Raw genomic sequence first — 6,675 nt, forward strand, 5'->3', positions numbered from 1 at the left:
ATATGTTTAATTTATACACACAGCTACAACTATTTGTAAAATTTAAATCTAATCAAAAGTTTTGTTTTTTTATTGGTTTCTTCTGTGAGTGCGTTATTTTGTGTTTATTAAGATTTGATGTTAGGCTAAAACATTTTCCACATTCTTTGCACTTGTAAGGTTTTTCTCCAGTGAGTATTTTTTGTTGACTGAGAATTGACGGTAATGTAAAACATTTTTCGCAATATTTGCACTCATACGGTTTACCTCAGTGTGAATTCGTTCGTGTGCTTTAAGTTGCTAGCTCTGTTAAAACATTTATCGCAATAAGAACATTTAAAGGGCTATTCTCCAGTGTGAATTCTTTCATGATATCTCAGATTTCCTGCCTGGCTAAAACATTTTCCACAAACTTTGCACTCATACGGTTTTTCCCCAGTGTGAATTCGTTCGTGTCTTTTCAAAGTTTGAGCTCGGTTGAAACATTTATCGCAATAAGCACATTTAAAGGGTTTTTCCCCAGTGTGATTTCGTTCGTGTGCTTTTAAGTTGCTAGCTCTGTTAAAACATTTATCGCAATAAGCACATTTAAGGGGCTTTTGTCCAGTGTGAATTCTTTCATGATAGTTAAGATTTCCTGCTTGGTTAAAACATTTTCCACAAAATTTGCATTTGTAAGGTCTTTCTCCAGTGTGAACTTTTTCATGAACTTTAAGACTTCCCGCAGTACTAAACAAGTTTGCACATTCTTTGCATTTGTAAGGTGCTTGTCCAGTGTGAACTCTTTCATGAACTTTAAGACTTCCCGCAGTAATAAAACATTTTACACAAACTTTGCATTTGTAAGGTGTTTCTCCAGTGTGAACTCTTTTATGAACTTTGAGATTTCTGGAACTACTAAAACACTTTCCACATTCCTTGCAGTCATATGGTTTTACTCCAGTGTGAATTCTTTCATGCTCTTTAAGATGTGATGCCCAGCTAAAACACTTTCCACATTCTTTGCATTGGTAAGGTTTTTCTCCAGTGTGAACTCTTTTATGAACTTCAAGACTTCCTGCAGTACTAAACAATTTTGCACATTCTTTGCATTTGTAAGGTGTTTCTCCAGTGTGAACTCTTTCATGAAGTTTGAGACTTCTGGCAATTCTAAAATATTTTCCACATTTTTTACATTTGTAGGGTTTTACCCCAGTGTGAACTCTTTCATGAATTTTAAGAGATCCTGCCTGGGTAAAACACTTTCCACAAACTTTACATTTGAAAGGTCTTTCTCCAGTGTGAATTCGCATATGGATTTCAACTTCCTTAATTCTCCCAAAGATTTTCCCACAAACCTCGCATTTGTGTTTCTTGAAGTGAACTCCAGCCAAATGCTGTTTTAGTATGTCACATTTTTTGAATTCCTTTTCGCAAACGTGACATCGAAACGTCGCATTCTGTATTGAAAGACTCTTGTTTTGATCTTTCCTTGTAATCGTTAGCTCCAAATCACTTTGTTCTTCACAATCGGACTCTTTACTTACACCTTCATGTTCTTGCGATGGCCAATCTGTTATCGTGGCAACAGAATCATCAGAAAATCCATCATCGCTCTCTTTTGTCAGTTCTGTCGTAACAAAATCGCTTTGCTGGTTTGACATGTTTTAATTTTACTTCTGAAAAATATCAACTAAAAAAATACCAAGCACTGTATACACAATTCTCTTTCATATTCTATCTTTAGTTATGCCTATTTATTCAACTAAGTTAATTTCCCTTTTTTTCCTCTCAAGCCCCAATCTGTGACCAAACTATTATTGTTTTGTTACGCGATTAACATAAAAAATGTTCATCGAACCAGTGACGTGCGGTGAGGTTCCTAGATGGTGAGGCACTAATTTTTTTAAGCCACGCTTTTCTTAACAATCACAAAAACGGTATCGTACTAATAAAGATAACAAAATTAGCCGCATGCTTTCACGTTTATTGGAAAAATGAAAACAAGAAACAGGGAAAGTAGAAAAGGCGATTTTTTTAAAGCACGGCCACCGGTAGCGTAGCCAGCCAAAAATTAAGGGGGCAAAAGTTTAAACTTTTGTTGTTTAGCTTTTGTCATTGTATGAACTGCGTATCGAACACAAATAACAATGCTAACAAACCGTTTCGAGCAGCAACAGACTGAGTTGTAGCGCAATACTCAAAAACCATTCAGAGAGCAAAAACAAAATGACTAAAACTGCATCAATAAGTAGCCTATAGCGAATTCAATAATAACTAAATCGTTTATGACGTAACAGTGCATGACAATTGAAGTTCTGGCATGCCTGTGATCGACTTTTGTGGACTTTTCTGCTTATAATGCTACAAAACAAATATTATTTAGAGTACAATATTTATAAATTTTTAGGGAGTCATGACCTCTGTGGCCCCCTGGATGAGCCTATGACAGTCACACATCCATTCCTTTTTTTACCATTCTCTTTGAAAGTTGCGTGTTATTTTTTTGTCCAGTCGTCTGATTCAAACCTTTTAAATGGGAAACAGATTTGCATTTATTTATGACTCTAACTTTAGATTGATTGAAAGTGTAAATTTTCCTCCATTTTAGTTAAATTTTATAAAAAAACAATCCTTTACACTGCAAGAAGTCAATGTAGAAATGTTTCATAGCTGGGACGTCACAGTTGAGGCATGCCTCAAATCCTAGCTAAATCGTTTATCATGTTTTCCGAGAGAATTGGGAAAGAAAAGGCACGCATAATGCAGTGCATAGCACTTTTGTGATCTGAAGAGAGGCACAGCTTGTCACTGCCTCTCTTCGCGTATTTCAACGATTTTGAACGCTTGATATGAATAACGCAACAGAAATTGGAAACAATAATGCTTTAGGTATAGAAACGTAAAATTTGCGGGAGAGGGAGTATGGACTACAGGAATTCATTCAAATTAAAGCACCCAAAAACATGCAATGTGTACTGTACTTTAGCAAATAATATATATTCTGTGATAACCATCTCTTTAATATACGTTTTGCTTTGCCAGATGTTCGCAGGAGAGGCACTGCCTCCCCTGACCGCACGTCCCTGCATCGAATCGTTATCGTTCAATAGCTATTTGCTTTCTAATCTTAAACCAAATGCTTGGTTTATCAGTAACTTATAAAAGAACAACGCAACAAAAACGGAAAGATCTATAACGAATATAGCAACGAGACTAACAGCGGAGCGGTCTCTTAACATTATGACAATAACAATATGATTGGAAGGATTTGACAAACAAAAATGAAACTTATTCACTCACAGAAAATGCTATTTACTTTTTTTTACTTATGTTGTTCACTTACAGATTTCAATGTAACATTATATTCTAAAATGTACAGTAAGTATAAGGAGCAAGGTTTTACAATACTTTCTCGCGTTCATAAAGCGCCACTTAATCAAAAAGGTGTTAGGTAGGTCCTTTATTAACTAATGCGTAAAGTTGCAAAATTAGTAAAACAGTCCAAATAGTAATAAACGCAGCGTTCAGTGTTTTGACTTTGACATTCGAGAAGTCTGTCCACTGCTTGACCGGCATGCCGCCCAACTAACTTCATATTTACCAGCACTGTATACAGACCTACCTACACATACAAGCTACTTTACTTATACGCCCTACTCACCAGCACTGTATACAACCCTACACATATAAGCTACTGAGCGTAATGTACACTGGTGCACTTTTACTCAAAGGCTCTAACGTCCTATAATGGTTTATCACTTTTGATAACTGTGTTTATATGCAAACATTGGAACTGTTACCTAGATGTGGTTCGTATGTACCTGACAGTCATAAGTACAATGAAATATAAGCAATGTTGAACGCTTTTAACGTACAATGCTACTTTATGTGCCACTGCCTGCATTACAGATGTGCGACTAAACCAATAACTTCCGTTTCCGCACGCCCGAAACGCGTGGCTGGTTCTATATAAAGCATGACTGGTTTCACATAACTACAGCCTTAGCGTAGGTAGTTTACTGTTTTCAATGAATAAATATAAAAATACTCCTTAAATAGTCATACTTGGAAATTTGAAAGTTTTCAAAAAAGTTTATTTTAGATTAAACTCTGCTGTTCAGTTATAATATATAAAATGGACGAATTACAAAGATACTTGACTGAACTGTTGTATTATAAGGTCATTTTGCGTAACAATATACAGCTCATCATTAAATAAAGACTTTAAGACAAAAATCATTATAGCATTTCTAAACAGACATACATGTAGATGTAGTTACACAATATAAGCCCTTTCCTTCGATATAAAAAAGTGTTTTTAACAAGCGGATCGTGACCAACTAAGAACGTATAGGTTCGGTTTGCAAATACAATACAGAATCACGTGTAACTTTAGCAAGCTTAATATGCATCTTCTTTCACGGGTATGTTTTAACCTAAATTAGTTGGTTATACGCTAAAGGTTGTTACTAGCCGATAATATGGCTTCAGAGCCCTCGCGTGATTCCATAAATACTTTAATTAATTTAATACGGATGTTTAAACTCATGAGTTGTGGAATGCAAGTTACGCGAAAACGTGACGTCACAATGTTACTTTCTTCTCAGACAAAATTATCTAAAAACTATAACACAAAATACTTTACATATTTGTTTAATCGAATTTGCTAAATTTCAATTTTAAATAAACCAAAAGCCAGTGACGAAAGTAACACTTTGCAATTCTATTTTTTTTTTTAATTTGTGTAATGTAAATTACAATTTTTTGGCCAAGTTAAGATTATACCTGACGTTTGTCATTTATAAAAGCGCATTCGCTATTTTCAAACTTTTATGTAAACTGCACGTTTAAATAACTGAGATCTGTTAAAAAAGTATTATCTTAAATAAATAAATATGCTGTTGCTACCAGGCATAGTATATTTAAAACAGGTTCCTCTGGCAATATATATTATTTTCTACCAACGTTTCGGCTTACTATCCGGCAAGCCTTCGTCAGGGACTGACACACAAAGCCAACAAGACACAAAGTAAAATCACAAAAAAAAATAAATAAAATAAGTATTATCTTGTTGTACGTTATTAAAGCCTTTGCAATTAACTATTAATCAAATTAAAACTTATGTCTTACCATTCCTGTTTAAGACGCCTATCATAACCCAACATTTTTTTACATATAGGTTGCACTTGCATGTTTTTCTGTAATGCCAAATTCCAGAGTGGTTTTAAATGCGCAACTTTACCCGAAACCTTAGATGCGTGTTTATTCAACAAATGCAGTTATATGTGCGCTTTTAACAAGTAGCGTTTTATAAAACACAGCAATTACAATTTGTATATACGCAACAAGTTTGCTTATACAAAAGGATTCGAAAATTAAAAGTCATGACAGTATGAATGACAAGTAACAAACGCTTTAACTAACACCATTGCGACGAGAAAAAGAACAAGATTAAATAAAAAAATCCGAAAATAAAGCAACTGGTTATACTATAATCATGCCTAACTCAAAATGAATAGAGGTTCAATGGGTATAAAAATGCAGAATTACGTTACTTAATCGAATTTAAAAATGTAATACATCCTAATTAACTGGTTCTTCCCTTACTTTTGCTAAAGTGCCATAAAGAATAGCATAGAAAGTTACAATCGATATATGTTCGAAGCTCGCGCGATATTTACATTTCCTTTAAATTGCAGATAGTGCTAAACAATAAAAAGCGAATTATGTAGTCGCAATTCTAACTTTATTTTTCTGCTTATGTTTGCAAATAACCTTGTTATAAATGGTTTTGTACTATTTTTCTAATTGCTATAAATCAAGCAAAACATATTACTTAATCCTCGTTATAGCTCGTTAGGTTGGTTTGGCACGCGACTAGAGAAAAGTTTGCCGACCTTTGTTCTAAACGACGTTGACGTTCTTATTTTGGTCTTGTGGCTGGAGTTGTTTGTATAGTGACTTCCGTTCAAAATTGGTTCAATTCGTTCACATTTCATAGAGATTAAAACGCATTACCAGATAGTTGAAATGTGTTTAGAAAGTTTTAGTTTGTTTGCTTAGTTGTTTACATTAGCACCCATTTTAACAGGGCCTCAGTTTATTAAGCTAGATTTACTTGCTTCTAAGAATTCTTTAAGTCGTGGTTGTACGTCCTGAAATCAAATCACATATCCAAGTTAAAATAGGCCACAAATGCGGTTCAAGCCATGGCCACGTTTTATGCCAACTATTGTTTCAGGACACTGGTCGCCAACCTGTGTGCACCCGATTTTCACTCGCCAATACCTGCAGTTTTCATGGTTTAAACGAGCGTAATATGTATATTGAAAACGTTAAAAATATTTTTTTTATGTGGTAATTTAAATTCATGTGTTAATTTAAACTTCTCATTGTGGTGGACATGTGTAGTCACTGTTTGTGCTTAACTAGTAATACGGTTTGTTTAATTTGTTTTGTGTTTTTAGTTTTACCAGCTTTATGAAATATTTTCTGTAAAAAAGTATTCACTTTAAATATGTATTCAACGCTCGCGCAATATTTGAATGTTCTTTATTGTCACATGTTCAAGTCACAATAGCATTTTCACATTTTTTACATTAACAGTATGTAATGTTCATAAGAAATTTTATTGTTTTTTTTTTTATGTTTATTCAAATAAAAAGTGTGAGAAGTAAATATTACATGCATTTGAAACGAATCGTTAGATCGTTT

The 6,675-nt window shown here is 34.1% G+C and overlaps 1 pseudogene; it reads right to left on the reverse strand.

Moving 5' to 3' along the window:
- Positions 1-242: 242 nt before the first annotated feature.
- On the reverse strand, positions 243-1,622 carry LOC146166530 (uncharacterized; annotated as a pseudogene).
- Between the last annotated feature and the right edge of the window lie 5,053 nt (positions 1,623-6,675).

This window comes from Ascidiella aspersa, chromosome 1, assembly GCF_963924565.1.
Source record: "Ascidiella aspersa chromosome 1, kaAscAspe10.2, whole genome shotgun sequence".
NCBI lineage: Eukaryota > Metazoa > Chordata > Ascidiacea > Phlebobranchia > Ascidiidae > Ascidiella > Ascidiella aspersa.